This window comes from Pipra filicauda, unplaced genomic scaffold (assembly GCF_003945595.2).
Source record: "Pipra filicauda isolate LSUMZ 115617 unplaced genomic scaffold, ASM394559v2 scaffold452_size532124_pilon, whole genome shotgun sequence".
Taxonomy (NCBI): domain Eukaryota; kingdom Metazoa; phylum Chordata; class Aves; order Passeriformes; family Pipridae; genus Pipra; species Pipra filicauda.
This window is the reverse complement of record NW_024104590.1, coordinates 219,717-246,038: the sequence shown is the minus strand read 5'-3', so window position 1 is coordinate 246,038 and position 26,322 is coordinate 219,717. Positions and strand designations below refer to the sequence as shown.

At 35.8% G+C, this 26,322-nt stretch overlaps 1 protein-coding gene and 1 long non-coding RNA gene across 2 annotated transcripts in view; both read right to left on the bottom strand.

Annotated features, from left to right (window-relative positions):
• Nucleotides 1-26,322, bottom strand: part of LOC120324191 (chemokine-like protein TAFA-5) — a gene marked incomplete at its 5' end in the record, with an annotated part of 396,730 nt that overhangs the window by 215,843 nt on the left and 154,565 nt on the right. The window lies entirely within an intron of this gene.
• The window catches only part of LOC113993302, a 35,564-nt gene continuing 15,968 nt past the window's right edge, over nt 6,727-26,322 (bottom strand). Inside the window, exons 2-3 of the long non-coding RNA XR_005565297.1 lie at nt 9,305-9,397; nt 6,727-8,002 (exon numbers count right to left, since the gene is read on the bottom strand). This is a non-coding gene — a long non-coding RNA (uncharacterized LOC113993302). The remainder of the gene's footprint in view (nt 8,003-9,304; nt 9,398-26,322) is intronic.

Here is a 26,322-nt window from a genome sequence, read left to right as displayed (position 1 = left end):
GCATGGCTCATTGTAATTCTGGGCGCACATAAGGGAATTAAAACTGTGTATCAGGAATGAATTTCCATTGTAAAGTAACTTGTTTCCAAGCCAGAAGTTTATGGGACAATATCATCTAAAGGAAATTTCACAACATCACAGTTGAAAGGCAACACTCAGTGACACTTGAGTATCAGTAGACAGTATGTCCAAAACAGCAGATGCTGCTGCCTGTTGCATTAGGAGAAGAAGGGGAAACAGGTTCTTCTGTGCCAGAAACTTAAAGGTATGTTTGCAGTTATTCATAATTCCTATAAATACTGGAACATCTTTACAGCCAAAAGAAATCAATCACATGTGATATTTCAGATTCTTGAAGGCCTTGGACTATGTGATATTAACTTAACTGAGTTAGACTTGGCATCACTTTTGTACCAATGAATTTCCAAAAGAGCTGATTGCTTTTTTAACATACCGACAACAGATATTTACCTTTTTCAGCTGGTATCTCCAAATATCCCAGCCCTGCCTCCAGAGAGGAATTGATGGGGAGAATGTGGTTTTGCTCCTGTATAATCAAATGTCTGTATAAAAGCTTTTCCTAAGGAAGTTATGGAAACACCATCATGAACAACAATCCCAGTATTATACCTGTTAAATTAAACCGAGGCAACCCTATGTGCTTACTACATTTTTTAAATATTATTTTTAAAATAGAAAAGTCCTTCCTTTCAGAATCCCAACAGTCTTTCTCCTCTTTCCTTCCACTACCTGACGAGATACTGGGCACTTCTATATTCACCTTGGGTTACTGTTCTTTGTCTACAAATCAGCTAAATAAGACATAACATAATTTCTAAAATGAGAATAATGCTCTTAAATGCTGTACATATATCCCGTATTTTCAGGTTTCTCTTGATGGGTTGGACAGTTAATTGATTAAGCCACCTGCAAAGCTTGTGTCTTCAGGCCTTCAAATATATTTTTTAACTCTCACACACTTGTCCTGCTGTCTCCAGACTCTTCACGTGGTGAGAAGTACCTGTAACACAGTGATGTGCAGTCTGTATGCTCTCCATTTCTCTGTCCTAGTAGAGCAAATGGAACTGTGTCTTTTTTGGGGAGATTGAGGGAAAGGGAAGGTGAGCCTGACATGCCCTATTACCTTTTCAAAATTATTACCATAAAACAAACACGTGATTGCATGAAATTCTGAGTGCTATTGAGTATACTCTATTGCAGATTTTCCTATGATTGTAATAGTGTGAGTAAAAATTAAATAACAAGGAACTTGAGTGACATTACAAGTAATTTTTTTCTCATTTTTGGGGGTGTTAGTTTCCTGTGCACAGTGAAATCATTCAGCTAGATTTCCTGCCCTTCCAGAACTCACCCTCATTTGATTTGTTTTGCATGGGCTGGAAGTTACATTAACAATGTCACTTGCTCTCTCAAAAATTCTGGGAAGAAACAAATCTGTCTGGGGTGAAAAACAAGGGCTACACGGCTTCACTGAGTAAAAAATTGTAAGTTGTGTAAATTAAACATAATTTTCTTCAAGCCTCAATATATTTTTATTGTTTGCTAATAGCATATCAGTTAGGCTTTTATGTCATAAAATTGTAGTCTATGTTGAATTTCTGCTCTGGAGAAATTTCATCCATTTCTGTAGATGTAACTGGACAGTGTGGAGAGAAGTAGCCTACATTTATTTTCATCTATCCATGTGAAGATGGTCTGCATATAGAGGAGGAAATATATGTCCCTTGCATTTGCTTTAGTCATCGTGATGGGAAGGACCTCTTTACTGCCACTGAGGCTCTGTGAGCTGTTTTATGCAATGTGTTTGTACAGTAACAACTGGCTCAGGCTTCAACCACCAACCTTTTATTGGCACCTTCACAACTCAGTAAGTAATTTTGGATGGCAGTAGATGTCAGCATTTCCTGCCATTACAGTCTCTGCCTGAGGTGGGTGACATGTATTGTTATACCTGTGTGAGAACCCATACTAAACCCCGTCTCTCTCCTGGGTGTATACCAATGTCAGCTTCTCCCTAGGCAGTGAAGGAAGACAGACAGTTGCTCATGGCGCTTTATACAATTGTTTGAGGTAATGCTTGGGCTCCTTAGCTGATGTAAACTGCTCTCTGCACATGCTAGCATTGCTCCTTCTACTGTGTCAGACCCTGTACTCCTAACATAAACACCTTTGAAGTTTCTACTTCTAAATGTTGGTTGTTCTGAAAGATCTTTGTAGAACTTTTTTCCTTTATTACATTTTTTTTTCTTACATTGACAGTCTTTATGGTGCTTTGTTTTGCTGGGTTTTTTTTGGTGTGGTTTTGTGTGTGTGTGTTTCAGTTTTTTTTTTTACTGCAGCTGTTCTTTGCATGCTATTTATCAATATTTTTAGAAAAGTTGTTTTTTGATTATATGGTAATGAACTTTCTTCATTTGCACACATCATTTTGTATCAGTGCAGCACCATACAGTGTTCTGATATCACTGTCACTAGTCTCATATTGGCAATATCAAACCTAGAAAATTGTGGTCACAGTCAGTCCAAGCCACCTGTGGAGGACATGGGTGCCATGAGCACCTTGTGCTCTGTGACTACAGATATGTATCCTAAGGGACCTCCAATGGCTTGCTGCAACTCTAAAAAGGCATAGCTAACACAAGATTATCACATGAAATCAGTGACTTGACCTAGGCACTGAGGAGCTTGAAACCAGCATTAGCACCTATTTGAAGAGCAGAGCCCCTTTTTCACATATGTCCTAAAACTGACATAACTGAAACCACAATTACATTGATGGTGTGAGAAATGATAAATTGACATTCCTGGTTTTCAGTTTTCCATTTTCTGTTAATATTTGGTGACCCATTTTGTCTCTGAATATCCTCATATATTCGTAGACCTCCCATATCTTCACTAATCTGTGTAATTTACTGATACTAACAAACCATGCAATCTGTGTTCATATTTCATTCATAGTCAAAAGTAGTACAAGAACTTGTGTTGATCCTCCCACAGAATGGTTTATTATTAGTCACTGTTTATTCTGGTTTATTGTCATTTACTTCCACTTTTTAATTTAGTTTCCATTTTTTAGTTTATTTTTAATCAGTGATGGAATTACCTTTTGTATATTACCCATGGGTCTCTGATTTTAATGGGATTTATATCTCTAAAGAAGACAACCACATTATCTGTAAAACTCTCATCTCTGCAGTTAAAATATTTTATAAAAAATTTTCTTTCCTAATTCCTTGTTTCAAATTTTACTCCTTTTGACTTCCCTAGCATGTATTGAATATACTAAAAAGCACTTATTAAACAGTAAATACTTTGAAATGAAAAAAATTATTTTTCTCTAGTGTTGGTTGTGGGTTTTTTTCAGTTTCTTTCTTGACTTCCTTTCTTTACTCAAGCCCCAGTTTGAAATCTACACTCTACGATATAGAATATCGTGCTTTCTGCCCATCCTTATTTGCGTTCTAAGCCGTGTGAGATTCATTGCTTCAATGTGGGATCAATTCTTTAATGTCAGAAAGAAAAAATAGTCAACTCATTCCTGCCTTTGGTTGTTACTCATGTATATGTGATTCCTGATATACATTGTTGTGGTAGTTTGGTCTAGGCCTTCTTTGGTGACCAGTTTGTAACCAAGGAAGGGTCCAGATTTACCCAGTATTCCCTATGATTTTTATGTAAGCCAGGCTATAAGAAGAAAGGAGGAGAGGCCTTTGCTCTCTTTCCTTCCGGCAGCTTGGAGGTGCAGGTTCCCTGCTGTCGGGTCTGCCATGTTGGGGAGTGAGGCCGGGTAAGGCCTTGTCGACCTTGGGAGACGGAGGTTGCCGGTGATCGTTCCAGAGCAACTCAGTTGTCCCAAGGAAAGTAGTGAGATGTTTCTTTGCTAACTATTTTAGTTGCTAGATATTGGGCTACTAATTGGGATATATATACATTCTATTTTGGTTTTGTTCCTTTTCCCTTCCCCCTTCCCTTTCCCTTGTGAAATTGTATATATATATTTCAATTGTATATACCTGTAACATAAGTGTAAATATATCTATACAGATATTGCTTTAGCTGTCTCTCTCGTTTCGGTTTTTCTTGGTTGTTTTTCTCCCTCTTCTCCCTGAGGTTTGGGAGGGGGTGGTGGTGCTTCTTGTCGTAAGGTTTGGAGACTTGGCAGGGAGCCAGCTTCAAATCATATCAATTGTACAAAGATGTTTACAAGAAAAAGCCTTCTTCTGCATTTTTTTAATTGGAAAAGATACTGCATACGTGTAGGCTTATATGATGAAAGAGCTGGTCCTGTTTGGTTTTCCCCCCACCCTTGAATAAATATACCAATTTTGGGGGAGTTTTTTTGGCTTCCTGTGCTACATCCAGTGTTGGCTCGTTCATTTTTTCTTTCCACTAGTCCACTCACCCAAGTAGTCATTGCTGCAATTTTCCTGTCAACCAATCATTGACCACATTCTAGTTCAACTGTTCCTCATAGTTATATTGGCTTTTCAGACACAGTGTTGAATTCTTTATTTTTTTCTGGAAACTCTGATTAGTACTCAGGATTGCGATGAATAGGCTATAGAAGATAGTAAGTGCCTAGGCTAAAGATTTATGCAACAGCACGTGGGTACAATTTCAGTAAACAACTGAATGACTGAGGATATCACATGCATAAACCTGATCTACTGCTGAGAAGAAATGAATTCAGGGGAAAAAAAACCCTAAAAGCATAATTATGAAATTGGTGAATGATGTGTCACAATGATTGCTATAGTGTGCTAATGTTTGCTCCATTTGATATCCCAGATATTAAAAGCAGTAGTTTAATGTGTCCTTGCCTCAGCTGACAGAAAGCTACAGAGAAGCTTTTTTCAAAAAAATTTTAAAGGTTTACTGTATTTCTGGAGGTTGTTTTTATTAGTCTATTATGCGTTTTTATGTATTATTCTGTTCCCTTTCAAGTATGTTTTGAAAAAGTTACTTGTTTGCAAGCTGAGAAATGAAGGATATTTAATAGCATTCAAATAAGACATTCCCCTCTGTGTTTTAAATTCTGCTTTGGAAGAGGCACATAAAATACTTTCAGAAACAAACAATTTTTTATGTAACTTAGTTTTGTAAAATTAAAGTTCACAATATTCTGAAAACATATTGTTCCTGAGAGACAAACATTTCACCACTGCTCTTAGAGTAGTAATTCACAGTGACAAATGCAGCCAGTATATTTTGTTTGTTTAAAACTGTACATTTTGGGAGAGGAGAGAAAAGCACAAAACACATTTTAAGTGCCTTGAGGTGCCTGTTGTACACGGGAGACTCAGCAACTAGAATGCATCTCAGAAGAATAATCAGAATCTTTTGCCTTTGATAGTTCTTCTCCAGAGTGGACCTTATAAACAACGTACATCTACCTTTTGTTGAGCTTTTAAAGTGCTTAGAAAACAAAGACATAAGATTGCATATTCAAAACTGATTGGAATGTATGATTTTAGATGTAAAGATTTCAAATGTACATTCTTAGATACCCGAGTTCCTAGAGGATCTGATTTCCAGAAAATAAATGACCTTCATATGATCTGTAACTAAGCATACCAAAATGAAGGTCCCCAAGACATGAAAATGGAAAGGTAAAACTTCAAAACACAACCCATGTCCTCAGTTTCCAATTCCATCTTCCTCTCTGTGCTCCCACCTTATCATCTGGTGAAATTCCTTTGGTGACGTCATGCTCAGGGAACAAGTCTCACTTAGAAAAGGATTTTCTTTATTTTTCATAATTTAGCTGAACCAACACAAAACTGAATACTGTAAAGCAACAAAAATGATGTAACATCTTTCATTTTTCTGTGTTTACTAAATAAGGCTACTACGCTCCTTTTAAAATAAATCAAAACAGAGAGTTGGTAGAGTGAAGGATCTGGCTGTTGAGGTCTACATGTACAGTAAATGTATTTACCATCATTTATTGCATGACATTTTAAACCTGACATCGGTCATCTATAGTGCAGTCAGTCCATTACACTTTACAAGTGGCTGGGCTTTAATTGCTACTTTGATACTGGTCAAAATCCTATGATTAAATAAGAATTTTGTATATATTTATTTTACTTGAAGACAAACTGATACAATATAGGTCATGTTTCCTGCAACCTCTGCATTAAATAAGCCTCAGCGTTTGAGCAGGCTTTAAAAAAAATTCTTTTATCAACTTTTCATTTTTGTATCTCTCATCTATGGTCACTTGAATAATCTCTATATATTTTTCTTTAGTAGAACAGAACGAGCATAACACTAAAAGTTAATTTGAGTATTAGGTAGTATACTTGAAACCATAACACATTTGCCAGGAAGAAATTAAGCTCCCTTGTTGATTGCATCATACCAATATGTACCAAACCTATATGCCAAAAGGTAAGGTAAAAGGGAACAAGATTTTGTTTTGTCATAATTTCTCCCTTGTCTATGCTGTCTTTGCTAAATTTTCACTAACCAATAATGCCAAAAAAGTGGACTTTCTAACAATGAGGTAAAACACTGAAAATGGGATCAAGGAACAGGCTTCAAACTGACCCTTACATAAAATAGGGGAGAGAAAGAGAAAGAAAGAAAGAAAACCAAACCTTGCTATGAAGAGCAATGAGTAAAATATTTTACACTCTATTTTTATCAGTACATAAAGACAAAAAATAAAAATAAAATAAAAATAAAAATGCCTTCCAACAGTGCAATGGTTGAATGCATTTATGTAATATAAACAACATTATTCTTTGCTTTTTCTACACAGTCCTCTCTGGTCATGCTTTACATCCAGAATGTCCCCATGGAAGAAAGCAAACTACACCAGTCACTTCAGAGACAACTGAAGTAATAAAACACAACTTAACTCTGAACCACTTGTCATGACTGTCAGAGTTATCACGTTAATTGTTAAATAGGATTTTCTACAAATATACAACATATAAAAACTGTTAAATATATAACTTTAGGCTTTTCAAAATACATTTAATGATCTCTTTCAAACAAATGTTACTTTTGTTTTCTCTTTAATTTGCTTTCTGGTGCTAAATGGTGTATCAGATGAGACATAGGCCACAGATGACCAAACATGCTCTTTGCAAATACTGTATTATCCAACTTTAACTATCAAAAATGGAACTGTAGAAGAGGCATGTTTAACTGGTTAAAACTGAAAATGATTTTAGTACGAGAAAGTCAATCTAAGTACAGAGGAATAAAGGTGCCGTGTAGACAGTTTGTGTTCTTTTGTCCAAGTTTTTCAAACATAGGTCATTTTCTCTCAGTGCTCCATAATGTTCTCTTGAACGTGGCATTTCAAGAGCAGGTCTCTGAGTTAGTTTTTACTGCAGCTTTCCATAAAGACTTCTGCTGGACAACAACATTTCATCTTTTTGAAAGCTGGAATCATGTTTGTGGAGACCTCCTTCAATTAAATGACATAATTCTGTTAAGAGTAAGATTGTGTCCACTTTAAAATAGATTTTGCTCTTTGGTCTATTGTATATACTGAAAGTATAAGAAAATAAAAGCAATTCAGACAGTTTAGGGCACAAGAAGAGTTTCTCTTTTGCACCTCAGTGTCCTCCCATAGGCAAAACAGTCTTCTCTAAGGCTGATTGGGATGATACTCTTCATTGTAGCAGACTCTTCGGATTGAAACATGTAGGTAACAGCAAGTCCAGCAGTGGCGTATAACGCAGATGAAACGTTAACCATGAACTTGTTTGTATTGCTAATGCCCAAGCATATCTCTTTTTCTGTATTCCTTAGTCCAGTGATCCTTAGAATGGTAGAACAAACTTTAGCTCATAATGTAGAGGAATTATGCTGTCACTCATGAGATACAGAGAAACAGACAGTTGAGTTGATGACATATAACGGATGATGATCAACAGCAGTGAAACTTGACTAAGTTAAGTAGCTCACAGAGAGCCTAAACCACTCCTACGAGGATTCTGTGTTGCTGCATTTGTCAGGAGACCTGTAAATCAATAAGAACAAACGAGTGAGTGTCTTAATCTATAATTCTGGTTATCTTTGATGTACATTATTTTAAAATACATTGTACTGATATTTTTCAAGGAGACAGTTAATGAATTTGAAGATATTTATTTTTCGCGGCATTATCTCTGAGAAAAAAAACAAGAACAAAGCTATATTTTTATTATTAAAAATTGTACTTTAATAATTATTTATATTAAAGCTATGAATATAAATTATAATTTACAGTAACTTCAATGCCATCTATTTTCTACTAAGCTACATGCACATTCTTTTTCATAAAAGTCACAGAATGTTCTTTTACACACATTAAAGTTACACATAGCAATGTCTAATACACATGGCAATTAAGATTACTTTTACTTTTTATGTATAGATTGTGATGAAAAATGGACATAAAGCCAGGACCAGATATTAAAAATGCAATGATGTTTACACTGGAGGCTTTTCTGCAGTTAAGTTTTCAGAGCACTAGTGCGCTCCTAATTTAATCAATACTGCCCTCTAGCGATGCTATTACAAGTGAAAATTAATGTAAATAATCTCTATTAATTGTCATTTTATTCAGAAAATTGGTTTAGTTACACAGAAGAAAAAAAAATCCTATGAGAATGAAAATGGGCAAAGGACTGCCCAGTGAACCTGTTGAAAAGACAATGGAATGGAAGCAGTGTTTTGAAAGAGAAACAAAACCAAAATTCACACTATTAAAGAAATCAAGAGTACTGGAAGACAGCACAAACACAAATAAGAAAAAAATGACTGATTTATACAACAAGGAGCCAGCTACTCATGCTCACCTAAAGTATCAGTTTAGAAATGGTTTTAAAATTACACAGATGCTGTATAAGACAAAATGTTTTGGGGTGTATTAAGCAAGCATGATTGTTACAAAATGTCGTCTGAATTTTGAAACACAAGATCTTCTGCTTTGTCATTGTTCTGTCTCCAAATAGTCAGAACTGTTATTACTGATGGAAATACCATGCAAAACCCCAGAAAATACTGAACAGTGAATGTGAAAGAGCAAAACAAATAACAAAATCCAATTCAATTGGTTCAAGCCATGTATTAAATTTTGTGGTTTTAACCTAACCCTTAGAGTAGCAAATGAAAGAAACACCTGCCTCCAAATCAACTTAGTGACAGCTTGAAACATATGGATCTCTATATATATGCATGTAGAAAGAGAGAGACAGAGAGAGACAGGCAGATAGAGGGATGAATACTTTCCTTATAAGGCATAAAAGTGTATGTCAGATTTCTGCTTTTGTCCTCTCACCTTTTCCAGGAAAAAACACCCCAGAAATCTTGCAAACAGCCTTTCCTTTTCGGACTAGTGATCAGATCTCCAAACCACATGGCCTCAGACAGGCTGAAGGCAAAAAACCTTGTTGATTATTGTGATATATTTCCCTTCTTAAATATACTTTCAGCAAGAGAAATTATTTCAAAGTTTTGCTTCTATTAATTGTTCTATTTCCACTTTATACCCGTTCTTGGGCTTTTTGCTATGCCCCCTCTTTTTCTTCCCATTAGAAAAGAACACAACTTTTAAGGTAGTGATACTTTTTAGGCTGCAAGACACAAAGCAAATGATTTATGGTTTATTAGGTCTGAAAGTAAACTACTATTGTGTTAAGAATTAGCCTGACATAGCTCCATCTTTCCTTTATTATAGGCTGCAATGGCCCACAGCTACAAGCAACAGCATAAAGTGCTGATGGACTGTGTGTTCAGTGTTTCATAGTGTGCTTCTCTACCATACTGGTCCCAGGATGAAGAGAGAATTCAGGTACAACATGCATTCACAGATACCTGCTGCTTTGTCATTTTATGGGTACAAAAGCTTCCTTCCTGACTTGCTATCCCTGTCTCCACTTTGAACACCCCTGCTGCGTGAATATGGTATCAACGCTTTAAAAGACGAAGAGAAGAGGGGAGAAAATTATGCATTTTAAAAATGCTGAGGAAGGGCAGAGAGCAGGCTTGAAATAAATTGATGACAGGAAGAGGAACAGATTAGAGAACGGGAGTTGAATTTACAACTTTGGACAATGACAGGAGAAAATGAAATGATTGGGGAAAAAATGCGTAGGTTAGCCAGGGAAGTTTAAACATCACTTATTAATGAAGGCATGAAAAAGAAGTAAGATAGGTAATAAGAACAACAAATAAAAAGGAGAGAGAAGATAAGGGAGAGCATGATGAGTCCAGAGAAGAGGAAGAGAATGCACACCTAGCCTTCCACCTCCTGTTTTTTCCCTTTCATTACTCAATACAGGTAAATTAATCACTCCCCAGAAAAATAGACGGAGCAAATAAGAGCAAAGAGGAACTCCTAAAAAAAAATGGAAAGGACTTGTTTACTATTTATAGCAGTAGTTCAAACCATTGACTAGAATCACAGAGTCATTTAGGTTGGAAAATAGTTTCAAGATCATCGAGTCCAATCCAGCACTGCCAAGTCCACCACCAAACCATGTCCCTAAGGACCACATCTACATGTCTTTTAAATACTTCCAGGGATAGTGACTCAATCACTTCCATGGACAGCCTCTTCCAAGGCTTGGCAACATTTTTGGTAGGTACCGATGCACAAGTCTGTTTGTCGCTGATTTCAATGCAATCAGTATTTCTTCCCAGGGCTTCAGAGAGCAGGTTCTGTTTCTTCTGGAAGGAGCCAGATTTTCGGGCTGTAAGTGTGAGCTTCTTCAACTTTGAGATACTGAGTGGGCACCTAGTACCAAAGATTAAAATACTACTGTTTGTTATCTGACTGTTTACATGATGGAAGTCCAGGCTCCTGTGTGTTTCACAGAAATCTGCTCAAGAGTAAAACAATTTTTCCTGCTAAAAATCCAAAGCATGAGAAACAAGACAGTTCACATGACCATAGTTATCTTAGTATTGTTCTTGGATGGCTTGAATATGTCCTGAGAGCGTTTGGCTTATTAGAGCAAATATAACCCAATGCACTTAATTTGTCTTACTCTGGAGAGAGTAGAATAAGGGTCAGTCTATCTCCAGCTTTGCCCTAATGGGCATAAAATAGTTAATTCTTATGGTCAAAGACAAAGGATAAAAAAGTTCTGTTAGTCACCTTGAGAAGATAAGAATATATGATGCTTTGCTGACTTATACAGGCTTTCCACCAAAAGAAACCCACATATAGACCTCTGACTTTCTTTCAGTGTAGTATCCAGGATTGAATTTAATGACAAAATGTTTGAATTTCTCATCACAAACCAGAAAATTGAGCCAGGCTGCAGGTGGCAAATATTTTCAGATTTAGGTTTGAGTTTCAAGTATGTCTGGTCTGACCTTTCACTTTAAATGGAATCCACATAAATACCAACAATTCCATGTCAAGTCTGATAAAGCTTTAGCAGTTTCATCTGGTTTTCACTCTGTTTTCAGAATAAAAATGAAAGTCAGAGTGCACCAAAGTTGCTATTTTGCTACAGTAACCAAGTGCACTTCCATGACTACCTGTTGCAGTCAGATTGGTGCTCTGTAATGACAACTCTGGACTATCCAGCGCTGATTTCTGGGAATTTTCTGGATACTTACAAAGTCTTTGATCATCATAAAGATGTTTCAGTGTTGCCTAACAGCTGAACTACTTGTCCAAACTGTGTATTTTACACTTTCAACTACAGTCTTTAAAATGCTTCTGTGAGTCTTAGGATTCTGTATTGCATCCATCAGTGCAAATGGCTTTTCTTTTGGCTTGGGTTCTTTTTGCACAAAGATAATTCACGGAGATGGATGCAGGTTGGGCCAGTCTCTGTCTCACACATCCACTCATAATGGAAACAGTTCTAAACCTTTTACCAACTGACTGCAAGTCAGATAAACAGCATGTGTTTCCCCTCTGCTTCTGAGGTTCTCTGTTCTAGATCCTTAAACAACTAAGCATGTATGATGCAGAAAGAAAGATGTAAAAGCATTAAAATGCCCAAAGAAAACCTTACACTTCCTTGCAAGATACCTTATGCCTTATGGGAATAAAAATGTAAATTTCTGGTGGTGATCCAAGCAGTAGTGATGACCTGTTGCATTCATGAGAACTCCCATAGACCCTCCTGAAAATTTATTCTGTTTTCCTCCCTTCCTCTCCCTTTCTCCATGCTGTTCATATATGAAAATTGAATTGCTTAGTCTTCAGAAAAAAAGAACAAGTTAATCTAACTGCAAAGTGTCTGTAGCTATTCGGAATAAGAAAAAGAAGCATGGAAGCTACTCTACTTAATGCTATATTCTGTCTCACTGAGGTAGCCATGGGAAGCACAATTTCAGAGTTCAAACTGTAGTACCTGCAGAACTAGGAATCATAAGATTGGACAAATTTAGTGTCTGTGCTTGTGAGTGAAGTCTAATGTATTAGATAGTATATATACAGGTATATTTTCCTGTGCTGCACTCCAACAAAGTGGCATTCATGAGTTACAGATAGCAGAATTTCATTATTAGCCACTTTCTAGAAGAAGATGCCTTTTCTTTTAACACCCACTATATGTTTCTTTTCACTTCCTCTATTCAAGCCAGACACAGAAAGAAGTGTTTATTCCAACTCTGAGGCTCTTTGCAAAAGATATTTTTCTCCCAATAATAATTATTTTAATATCAATCTGTCTAGAACAAAACACAAAAACTGTCATTTCCCCTTAAATAACACTCCTAGTCCTATCTTTTCAACTTCCCCTCACCGTCTGCCAGGACTATCATCCTGATCATTAATTTCCTTTTCTGTTAAAATCCTCTTTGTCTCATATTACATTTTTGGAACTTACAAGATCTTGGAATATTCTGGGTCAGAATACACACTCCTTCCTTCTTCTGAATTGCCCATTACTTTATAAGCAATATTAGCAAAGGAAGGGTTTATAATTAGAAAACCCTTACAATGAATGGAAACGTTCAAACCACATCTTGTAACCCAGTTGAAATATATTTGACCATGGGTCATACAGGTAATCCAGGTTTAAGAGCTTAGCCTTAGCCATATATAACAATAAAAGCTGGCTTTGCAGCATCTGAACATACACTAAGGAAAAGCAATGGAGGTGGAAGAATCACAGACTCATTTACATTGGAAGAGACCTCTAAGGTCATCAAGTTCAACCTTGTAAACTAGACTATAACACTAAGTGCCATGTCCAGTCATTTCTTGAACACCTCCAAGGACAGTGACTCTACCACCTCTCTGGGCAATCCATTCCAATGAAGAAATTCCTTCAGATCACTAACTTGAACCTCACCTGGTGCAGCTTGAGGCTGTGTCCTCTCCTCCTGTTGCTAGTTTCCTGTGAGGCTGACTCCCACCTTGCTACAACCTCCTTTCAGGTAGTTGTAAACAGCGATAAGGTCACCCCTGAGCATCCTTTTCTCCAGGCTAAACAACCCCAGGTCCCTCGGCCACTCCTCAAAAAACTTGTGCTCCAGACTGTTCACCAGCTTCCTTGCCCTTCTCTGGACATGCTCCAGCACCTCCATGTCTTTCTTGCAGTGAGGGGCCCAGAACTAAACAAGGATTCAAGGTGTGGCCTCACCAGTCCCAAGTACAGGGGGATGATCACTGTCCTGGTCCTGCTGGCCACACTACTTTTAATAGTAGCCAGGATGCCATTGACCTTCTTGGTCACCTGGGCACACTGCTGTATCATGTTCAGACAGCTGTCAACAAGGACCCAGAGGTCAACACTGATCCAGAAGAGACAGCAGCAAGAATATTTGGGTTCAGAACATTCAAAGTCCTTGGGTACTGAGGTGATCATGGGGAATTTTTCCCTGGAGTAGCATTTAGAGCAGTTGTGGATAACAAAAGAGCAAGGCAGGTCTCATTCTGCTCCCCATGAAAGTCTAAAATCAGTTCCTTGAAGCACCATGGGTAGAAAGAGGGAATAATGAAGGGACCTTATAAGACACAACAATGCAAAACAGCTTGTCTTCATCTCTTATGTGCTGGCTAAAAATCAAACACCCTTAAAATGACTCTAGCGAAAGACTGAGCAAGTAACCCAATTTTATCTGATTTCTTTCTGTTCTTTTAAAATGGTTAGAGGTGTGCACAAATATGAAGGTTAGTAGCAGGTAAAACTAAGAAAGATTTGTAACTGGTGTGGAATTGCAAACTTGAAAAATGACTACTTCTCTGTCTCCCTTTTACTCTTCGAAAAAAAAACAACTGCAATATTAGCACGACTGAAAGTGTCTAAGAATAGCCAGGAGCTTTCCTCAGGGTATTATGGAAACAACCTGGATTTACCATTCCTGATACTTTTCTCTAGGGTACGAGATAGCATCAGATTAAATCATCAATGTATCTAAGAATCTGTTTTTGTTTAAATGCAGTAACTTAATGTATACTGAATTCTGAATATTCACACCTATATACCTATATTCAAAGCATACTCTTTACAGATTAAAAAAATCTTAAAAAGACATAACCTTAATTACATTAAACCTTCTTGTGAAAAAGTGACTTAAATATTTCTGTGTGCTAATAAATCTATTAAATACAATGATCTTCCATAAAACAATGCTTTTATTGCCACAAGAAAAGAGCATTTCATGAAAAGGGTGATATGATTCTTAATTATAAAGTTTAAAAAACAATCTTGCCTAATAGTTAAAGTTTACTAGTCTACTTAATAGAAAAAAGAAAAAAATGTCCAAAAAGTCAGCGCTTAAGTCCACACACAAATATAAAGGACTACTTTTTCTTTTCTAATTAAAGAAGATTGTTCAGGGACATCTGTGAGTGATATCTGACTGACAGGCAGCTGGGATAGAGTAAGGTTAGGCTCACACTCAGTAAAAAGTGGAACAGAGTTTTAGTAAGACTGATTGTAAAAATAGTTAAATGAATAATACATCAAAAAGGCAACATGCTTTTAGAAGGAATATTTAAGATATTTCATACATTAAAAGAGCTAATTCTGACTCAAAAAGTGTGAGCTTTATATCAGAACTCCAAATGCTAGTGAAGGAACTGCATAGTCGGTGCTCGCCAGTGAGATACAATGTTTGGTTTACATATTCCATCTAACAATTAATTGCTTAAGAAAGCAGTTCATTCCAGTTTGCCCGCATCATTCCAGAAAGCAATGTAGCACTGTAGATGACTTCTAACAAGCAATCTTTATAAATATGTTCTATTTGAAATTGCTTCGTTTAGCCTTTGTGTAGTACTTGAGGAGAAAGCAGTGAGGGGACAACTGTGGGGAATGAGAGTAGAGGAGGAATATATGTATGTGTATATATATACACACACACATATATAAGTCAGGTAAGAAGAATGCAGGAGGTGTTTTATTCTCTCATGGACCTGTTTGAAGACAAAAGCAAGAACATAAAAACAACATTCTTCTGTAGAAATAACATACAGGCATCCAGTGAAAGCAGAAAAGCATGTGTGGTCTTCAACATAGCTCAAACATAGGTGGACACATAAACAGAAGAAAGCCTACCACTGCTCTTAGTGCTTATGTCCTCTGCAAAGAAGAGAAAATCTGAAGGTAAAATTTTCTAAACCAGATTTGCTCTCACACAGTCCTCTAATATGTAAATGGAAAACAACACAAGCATGTAATAGCACTAATTAGTTCAATTTTTTAAGCCTTGATCCTACTCATTTTCAGCGCAAAACTAAAAAGTCCTAGACTAACAGACTATTACATCTTTGTTAACAGGTTTATGAGATTTAGTTCCTGGGCCCAAAGACACTTCATAAAATGTGAAAAATCTTTCCTTGAAACACCTCACCACAGAAACAATGAGGTTCTTCAGGAAAGTGAAACAGATATTCCTTAAAAAGTCAACATTCCTTCTAGTTCCAGATTAAACCCAAGGTTTTTTTAGAGATCCTTCAATCCCTCATTCAACCATAAACATTCTGAAAGGACAATGGAAAATGTAGAGACTTAACAAAGTGTTTTCTTCAAGATTTGGGGAGGAGAGGATATTTCTCAATAGGATAACGGGAAAATTTACAGATGTAAAGGATTTTGCATACAGTGATATATGTTGATCCTCTGTTTAATGAAAACATATCCATACAACTTACAATTTCTTATCCTAGTTCAGGAAATATTTATGTTTGTAAATATTTCCTGTGCAAGTAAAATACCCTTTTGCACACCTACACTCACCCTCCAGTTTTAAGTTATGCATGACTACAGCAAAGCTGGGAAGAAGGATGAGACAGGAAATTTAAGTATCATTAACCCAAACCAGCCCATTAAAACAATTTTAATCCACTAGTGGCAAAGCAGACACATATTATAAATGCATTGTACTGTGTAGCATTCTGATTGAGTGCAAATACATTTAAACCTAAGACAAAGTAGGGATGCAGTGTCTCAAAAACCAACCAGTGTGTCACTGCCTATAGGAGGCAGAGCACTCTCTACACTGTGCAGCATATTGGATTTAAATTCTTTGGCAAGATCACCATTACTTTCCCTACCCTGTTTCTGTGGTATTTTGGCAAGCAGTGCTGTAGTGATCATATTTCTGCAGTAGACTGAAAACAAACAACAGAAGAGGAAAAATAAACTGTGGCAAATTTCAAGGAATTTTCTGTATTTTACAATAAACTTACGCGGACAAAAGATAGAAATATAAAAAAGCAGCCACAATAGAACTTTGGGGGAGCAGGAGAGGAAGTAAATCTTATCTCTTGACACACGAAGATAGCAGTCTCAGAGAATTTATCACCCTATCTAGTTTCATGTGCCTCTCCTAGAAGTGAGGTGAATCCCCTCCCTTGTAGAAACCTTTCTCAATCAGATTTTAGGGATGACTAAACCAGTGTCTCTTCCATGATAGCTGTTCAGCTCCTCATTATTAGAATTTGTCTTGGGACAAATTCAGAGATTATGAAACCTAAATGTAGGTATTGTATGTGGTGTTTGAGTGTGATCTCAGTCAGGATCAACAAAATCTAGAGTTCAATACTGCTTAAGCATAGATGCTTAGTGCCTTTGGGACATGTTTGAGCATCTCTCCTGGGCTCCAGATGCTACTTAAAACGTACATTTGCACTCCCGAATATATCTTAGGCTCTTGGAGCATCTAGCCTGCCCTGGACATACAAGTTAAGGGAAATGAATTCTGCGCTTACTCTCTTTTCTCACACTGAAGGGTTCCAAGCAGCTCCTGCTTATGACCCAATGGGTCTGATTCAGTGACCCACTCCCCATGCATCACTGCCCAAAACATGTTCTTGTGACTGAGCATTCCATCTGGGTTGAGTGATGCAGATGACAGAGAAGAAGAAAAAGATACCGACTGTGATCAGTCCCTGTGCCTAAGAAGCAATTGATCATGGTCCAGTTAGTTAACGCTACAAGACAGACCATGAAACATTTGTGTAGGTCCATCCTTAAGAGAGAAATGTCATTACAGTGATCACACAATCCTAGAAGTTCAGGAGAATGGGATCAGAGGAAAGCGTCGCATTACACTAAGCACGTCATTACAAGTATTATGAGAGTTGTCAATTTCTTTCTTAGAAACATTTATCTAACCTTTCTTATCTTTCAAGCTTGTTTTCACTTCATAGGATGGATAAATAGTAACATCAGACCCTAAGAATAGTCCAAAAGTGACTGAGCTATTTGAGAGATACTTGCTTAAATCAGAGTAAAATGCTTGTTCCAATCGTAGGTGTGTAATGGACCTTGCTGGTTCATAAAACAGTTACTCAGATGAAATGCAATGAACCTGAGAGGGAAATAAGCTTCAGGTGAAGACAGGGATCAAGCTATAGTATTGACAATGTCATTAGTGAATCCAGTTTAGTGGATCACACAGTATGTGTGTTATTCATCACAGTACCATTTATTTGTCAATAATCTAATGCAACAAACCAACTCCAGGAACCATAATACTTATTTTTATTACAATATTTTATACTTTAGGGCTTTACTTCTTTCATTATGATAAGATTTTTGCTGCTGAGAATTCACAGATTTCTTTTTCTCATCATAGGTTTTCTCAGATTTGAAAAAAATACATAAGAGATTTGAAAGAGTTCAGCTACTGGCAGTATCAAGCCCTTGGCTCCTCTGATATGTCTGGCTTGTGAGGGGGAGGTTCTCAAGACAGAAGGAAGAGATATCACCATGTTTTAGCAGTTACAAGAAAGTACATCAAAGTTAAGGGGATAGGTCCTAAAATATTAACTATAGTCCAGATGGCCTGCGTGGGTGAAACTTGAGAATGTTTAATGAGAAATCACACAAAACTCAGATGCTATAGAAACCCGAGACAAAACAGAAAAAGAGGAAAATGTATTACTGACTCTGCTAGACATGCTAGGCAATATTTCATAAATATCAGATGGAAGAAGTCATGATCAATCTTTCCATTGAGGTCAGAAATTACGTGCCATATAGAACAGGTCTAATGCACAAATGACATCGTATGGTTGGAGTTTCTGCTGTATATTCTCTGAAGACCTGTATATTCTCCTCATAATAGGTCTTGGCTTAGGCTACTAGTTTCTTGGAGATGTCACTGTATCAAGGTTAATTAGCAAGGAATAGTTTGTGTTTCTCTGACACTGGACACTTTTCACTAATTAAACAGAAATGAAAAAAAAAGCAATTTTTATTTTTTTTTTAAGTGGGAAAAGAAATAGAATCTGAGTAGGAGACTGTGGGTGTGTTCCACAGATTTGGCAAGATTCACAGGGACCACTGTGGGAGTGACAACACAGGCAGGAAAATACTATTGAAAGATAGCCTTGCAGGGTAGAAGCATAACATTGGCCTCCGAAGTCACATCTATTTGTAAGGCTTAGCTGCAACTCTCTTCTGTACAGAATTAATAACTATGATCATAAAGTCTTTTATCACTACTAGACTCAATAGATGCAAGAACAGTTAAAAGTTATTTTGAATAATTTTGCTTCAGAAAAAATGGTATTTCAGAAAGTTAAACTTTAATGTTAAAGTTAAACAATTACTTTTTCATTTTGCATTCTAGGAGTAGTACTATGCAATAAGACATGCTATTATGAATACATAATATTATTTTTGACATTTCTTACTTAAATAATTAGCATCATTTGTTAGTCAGAATTGACTGGAATGTCTTATTTTCAGTGTCACAATGTTATATAAGCTGTGGTGAAACTACATAATACTTCTAATAGAAAAATAAAAACCTGGGATATAAGAATTATGCCATTGACCTTTAGGCATTTGAAAGCCTAATTTACAATTTTGTTGGTCAAGGAGACTTCACGGAAAACCAGACATTCTGAGGTGGCAATACAGTTTTTGCAGCAGATACTACAACTATGTACACATATCTTGGTCAACTTTTTTAGGTTCCTTCGTGAAATGCTCTAAAAATGTATAGCCTAATAGTATTTGAGGAAAAAATACAATTGCCTTTATCATGTAAATGAAATAAACCCTTACCTTTTGGAAGAACTTTTGTCTTTCCATTGATAATGGAGTAGGCTAACAGCTCATTCCTTGGGTTTGTTTGGGGTTTTTTTGTGTGTGTGGTTTGTTGTTGTTTTGTTCTTTTTTAATAAACAACTGTATGCTATGCAACTTCTAGAGATAAGATGATATTTTCATCTTCCTAGAAAAAATTATTTCAAGTGAAGATACTAACAGGAAAACAGCTGCCTTCTAATTAGTACATTTGATGCTTAGCTTCTTTTCATTATAGCACAGACAAGGAACACTTTGATCTCAATGTTTTAGTCAGTTTTAAGTAGCATTGGGCCCTAAAAATTTAAAAATTATTATATATATATATATAAAATACATCAGTAGGAATTAAGCACATTATAATTGCAAGGGATATGCCATAAAAGAGTGTTGCAAGTGTAATGAAAACGAGAAATAATGTGATATAATTGAAGTTTCATTTGGATTCTGAAAGTAAAAGTATTAAAATAATTAAATGTCAAAAAAGTTGAAAATTCAAAGTTTTAACAAATATTGTTAAATTAATTGTTGATCTGATTTTTCCTGGTTTTACCATTTGGATCAGAAGAATTTGAAATTATTCCTGAATCTTCTCCCTTTCCTTTTAAAGACTCCAGACCAGCACACCATCTGACTAAAAGCTAGGGTCAGAAGGATTTACTTTTTACAATGTATGCACTGTCAAGTCTTTAAACTTACTCTGATAAAGTATGCTTGATTAACCTATGGTACTTGTTCTTCATACAGAATTTTGAAATGCAAAACAGCTATATCAATGTGTAATAGCAGACATTTCCACCATGATTTTCTATTTAAAGGTGCACTTATGTTGATATTTGATTACACTAGTGTCCTTCTATAAATAGCAGAGTATCTGCATATTCCAACAATAAGCTCTGCTCCTGGGAATTTTCGTTCAAAACCTCGCGTGATGGTAAGTCAGAGCTCTGACATCTGGAACCCTTTGGGTTAACTCCAAATGGAAAAAAAAATAAATCATTATTTGTCAGAGGCCATCTTTCTCAAAAATGGACCAAGCAACCTTGGCCAAAATCATATAAACTGCAATTGATCACCTTGCTATCAAAATTAACAGAGTGACTTGAAAATGATCCTATCATTCCTAGCAATGACACTGCTCTGCTCATTTATGAGATACACAATTGTCTGATAGGCCAAATCTACATAAACAGTATTAAAATTTGGAAAAAAAGGACTTGGCTTATAAGTAGACATAATTCAGAAGCTATAGGTTCAGATCGGTATTAATGTCAACGAAGAGATAAATACATTTCCATTTAAAGCCTTATAGATTGCTTGATCAGAAATTAGTGCCAAGATTCATCAAAAGCTGTCAATTGCCATTTGCTGTACTAATTTGAGATATTCATGTCCTTAATTATAAGTATACTTTTTTGTTTTTCAGCAATCCTGCTGATTCTCCTGAGACCATTGTAACTGGCTTATTTCCCAGACATCTCTGTAAAGGATATTTGGCTCATAGAAAATATAACATATAGTGTCCTAAAGTGAAAAGTGAGGCAGAACACTTCTGTCTGGTAAGTTTGTGAGTTAAGGGAAAGAAGTGTTGCAATCTGAAGATACAAAAGATAAACTGAATCCTTGGCTAAGTTCTTAATGCTTAAAAAAAGAAAAGACAAATAAGTAAAAAAATGTTCCTTAGTCTTTTTGCCAAATAAATATAATAATTTATTGTTGATTAAATTCCTGCTTTTTAATATCTATAATAAAAAGCTTTTGATTTATGACTGTATGACTTATGATTGGAGATCCCACAATTCAATTCCTATCGCAAGTAAGGCATATAGCCTGATGGCATTTCTAAAGCATCAGCTAATGGCTGTATTTTACTTTAAACATAGTTCACAGCTGCCATTTATAAACTGAAAAGAAAGTTATTCACTGGGATTCTGAAGAGAGAATAAGGTGTACACTTCTGTAACTCTTTCAGTCATAGAACACATAAAGAGACTAAGGATATATTTAGATGCAGTATCTGAAAGCAGTATGCCTGTTAGCACAGCAAAGTTATTACATTTTATTACATCAGAGAAGCACTTAGCTGGATTGTGTGAATCTGCAGGTTCTGGTTACTACTACTTTGGTGGATGTCTCAGAGTGCGATGTCAACCTGTTCGCAGATTCAGGTCTATTTTAAATCAGATTACGCGTAAAGAACAACTCAAGTAGTTTCTTGTTTTCCCTTTCTTATTTTTCTTTTTTTTTCTAAGGTTCCCTTCAAAGGAATGTCCTCTGTGCTAAGTTGTAGCCCACATTGAAGTTGTTGAGTCACCATCCCTGACGGCATTTAAAAGCTGTGTAGATGTAGCACTTAGGCACATGCTTTAGTGGTGGACTTGACAGTGCTGGTTTACAGTTGGACTCAAGGATCTTATAAGTCTTTTCCAACCTAAATGATTCTATGGTTCTATGATCCCTGATAATCATCAGAATAACTAGAGCCAAACTTCCTTATTCCTAATGAAAAAATCAGCCACATCTTCAGCTGCAGGCAGAACTAAACGAGATGCCAAGACAGCATCCACAGATGTGGTTATCCACTGATTCTTGTATCAGTGGGGAGCTGCATGTTGTGCTTTCTAATCATGTTTGAAGCTTTGTCAATCCTGACTTTGGCTGTATGTGTGGGAAGGTTCTGTACAAATATGTTCCCATGCGCTATACACTGTAGAATCCAGATCTAAAACACCTTCTACTGACAGAGGAGTATATATAATTTTGACATCAGTAAAAATCATTACAGTGACCTAAGGATATGTCTATATAAAAAGTTTTTTTAGTATCCACGAACAATGACTCCAGTGCCTATTACCACTAATGTTGATTGAAAATTCAGGAAAAATCTATCACAAATATTCCTTTTTAATCCCAGTTTCATTGAGAAAACACATTCATTCTATAAAATAAGCTTTCCAAATGTTCTTCTTATACAGTGTCTTTCTCAGACTTTCATGTTATCTGCACTTAATTTTGGTTTCTGTCTTGGACAAGAGTTATCTCCATTAATTCTTTTTTGTTTGGTTGGTTTTTTGTTTGTTTGGTGTTTAGTTTTGCTTGTTTTGTTTGGTTGGTTGTTTTGTTTTGTTGTTTGTTTTTCTTTTCTGACAGAATTAAAAAAAACTATTGTGAGTTATATATCTAGATAAAGTAGATGACTCTGTCATTCCTTTTGCTTGTATTACCATGACATCATTCAGGCATTTTGGACAACATTTATGAAGCTTATAGTATATTTCCATTCCACTGTGTAGTCTTGACCTAAACAGAAAACTCTGATTTCTATTCAAAAGGTAGAATTTTTTGAACTTTCTAAAGCATTGGGACTATATACACACATAATATTCAAGTTTGAATGCAAAAATAATTATCTTAATTGAATAACTTTTTTGGTGTGCCTGATATGTTAGGAAAACATTCAAAATTATGAAAAAAATATCTAAAATAACTATCTTCACAAATCTAAACAGCAGACAATAAATTATTTTCTGTAAATAAGTTGATTTTATCTCTCTTCATCGTTTCTCTCATGTTTTGTTATACAAGTAGAACAGTGAGATAAATCAACCATTTATTTGCTTTATTGCATAAATCTCACAGCAATAAAATGGAATTGATCACATAAAGAAGTTTAAGATGGGTTTCAGTGAATCCTCGAGACACTGTAAATTAATCATGCAAGCTGATATTTCCCCAAGGGAAATATGTTTTAATAGATCTTTTCCAAACATTTTCCTCCTTTAATGTATTTATAAATATTGTTACTACTTTTATTCTTTTCTAAGATGATTGAACCATTCTTTTTCCCTAGTGTGTGTTGCAAAACAATTCAAGAAAGTCTCTTCATTACTTATAAAAATATACAACAAAATCATGGGGAAATTTAAAACGAAGGTACCTTCAGCAGCAATTAAGGTATTACTAACCTTTGTTTACACCAAATAGATGACACTGCAAGAGGATCCATAAAAATGGAAATCCACATTACATGCACCACGTAATGCTCCCCTGAAATAAGTTTTAAAGGAATGAAAGTTGAACTAGTCAACTCATCCTTTGCACTACTTGATACTGTCCATAATATATTATTTTAAACCATTAAAAATTTATTTAATTAATTTCAAAGCTTCTTGATTTATCATACAAAAGAGTATAGTCTAAATTCCCATTGGCAATGTATAGATTAATGATTTTATGCAATTTAAAACAGGACTGCTACTTAACTCACGAATAGTTACTGTGTGAATATTGTTAACACTGAACTTTGCTGCACAGGGTAAATATTGCCAGCAGTGCACAAATAGTAGAATTTCCGTAATAAAAACATTTTCTTTATGCTTCCATAATGTAATTTGGTTCAGTGTTATTCAAAGGAAATCCAATCAGATTAAGGACATGGTAAATGTTTTGGCAGTATTTTGCCTTGTTACCATAATTTGAAGTGACTGAAACCTCACCATCTTCAGACAAAATAGGGCATGTGTAAAATAAAACAAAAGGATGGAACAGGATAATTGATTACAACAGTAAAGCCAGTGTTAATCTGCTAACTCCTTCACTTTGATACAGATATAGAAGTAAAGGTGTGGTTTCATTATACTCCATCCTATAGTTCACTCTTAGTCTATTCAGTTCTTCTCCTGATTTCTTGCACTATACATAGTTGCTTATTCACTTGTTTCAAATCTAATTATGGTGCAATCAAAGAAGGAAGTGGAACAGCTCAATGATCTGATAGAAAATGAACTCATTAAAAAAAGGTAAAAAAGGCTTTCTGACAGAGCAGTGAGCTCAGCTGATTTATGCACAGAATTGCTAGTTGCAAGAGACGGATATGAATTTCCAGCCATGTCTAGAAGAACCTCCTTTTCAGAGGCAATGTATAGCTGCACTGAATCAGGTGCAATCTTACAGCAAGTCCTGAGAAAGATAAATACAAGGCCAATGACTAGATATAATATGATAGAAAAACTTAGTGATCAAAAGTTGTTTGTTTTGCAGTTCTTACATAAGCAAAACAGCAATTGCTTTCTATAGTGACTTTGAACATAGAGGACTCAAAGTAGATGATTTTATCAGATCCGGAGGCTTCCCATATTCAAATTGGCCTTTCTAAGGACCATAACTTTAAGCAGAAAGTTTGAAATATTTGAAATATTTTTCACATTATTTCAAACAATGTCATTTCCATGAGGACTGTTTCCCATCTTCCCAGGAACCAGCTACGTATATGCAGACTACTGTATGTTTCAAAATATAATATCTATTTAACTAAAATTAACTGAACTTTACAAAGGCAACATACCAGATGTTAAGCGATCTTTTTAACTTCCACTCATTTCCTTTCCCCTCCTCTTTATCTGATATATCACCTCCTACTCATTTCCAAAGGAAAGTTTTGGGGACAAGCAATATCTCATGTTTTATGTGCACAAGAGCTGCCACAATGGTTGTTGATCATTTTAGATTATTTCTATATTCATCTGCATTGATTTTCTATGTTAGTAGGAAAAGCAATAGCTGATACCAAGGTTGAAGAAGGTAGTTCGTAATTTTAAAGAGGATTCACAAGTCATCCACCATACGCAACATGTGCCAAATAAAGTTTAATGATGAAGAGAAGTGTTGGCCTTCAGCCCTTTTCATTTAACGAGCTAACAATGCCTCAATTTCTTTGCCAGCATTGGGAACATTTTGATTTACAGTGGATAAAACTGGATAAAATGTTTACAGCTCAAGCTGGACAATCTTTCTTTGGAGACAGGCTAAGCATATCCAGCTCCCGGCTAAAGAACTTTAAATCTATTGTCTTATCAGAGGTCAAGCTTGTCAGCTACTGTTGCAATGGCTCAACCTGTACTGCACTGTCCACAGCACCTGGGATGAAAGGATTAGTGAATCATCTCCTTCTAGTATGTGGATCAATAGTTAAAACACTCTCACAGTTGCCTCTGAAGTTCCCTCAGACTATGATTAATGAATTCATGATATTTTTCTGATGGCTCTTAGGTTCCCTCCCTATAGTTTGAGCTAAGAGAAATTCATAGTTTCTTTGCTCTAAAGAAACCTAATTTCCAAATAGTTTGATAGCTGCTACAGTTTTGTTCTACAACATAGTTCCCTCCAGAAAATTTTTTCAGTCCATATGACCAAGATATAAGCAGCAAAAAGCAAGGGAACATGGTTGATCAATCATGAAAACAAACATTTCTGCCCTTAAAACTCATGTTATCTTTCAGTCCAAAAGAAGCATTTCTATTGGAAAGAACTCTTGCCATGACAAAGCAATACAATTAAGAGTGTGTCACATAGTCTTCAATGAAATTCATCACTAGTCCTGCTACAAGGAATTAATATTGTGAAGTAGGAATATAAATGACCATTTCAATGCTTCTTTTGATTTGCTTTGCACAAAAACTTGGCAGTATCACTGAAAGGGATGCTCTTTAATCTATGTAATCACTATTCTTATGTGATACTACTTGGGTGGTAGTATATGTACAGAAGTATGTACTGTCATATCATCCAAAGTTAATAATTTTTGCCTGTTAATTGGAATATTTCACTTGCACCTTCTTGCAAAAATGGAGGCTGTTTCTAAAAGAAACTTTAAAGTAGAAATTTTGCTCCAGATGTTGATTTACTGAGTTGCATTACTATGTAGCTAGTTTTCTTGCATACAAGATAAATTATATCTTCCTTCTGTGACACAAAGCACTGCTTTTGAACAAAGAAATTGTTTTCAATTCAGCAGCTGCTTTAGGCTGTATAAATTTAGAAACTATTCTATGGTGTGAGATAG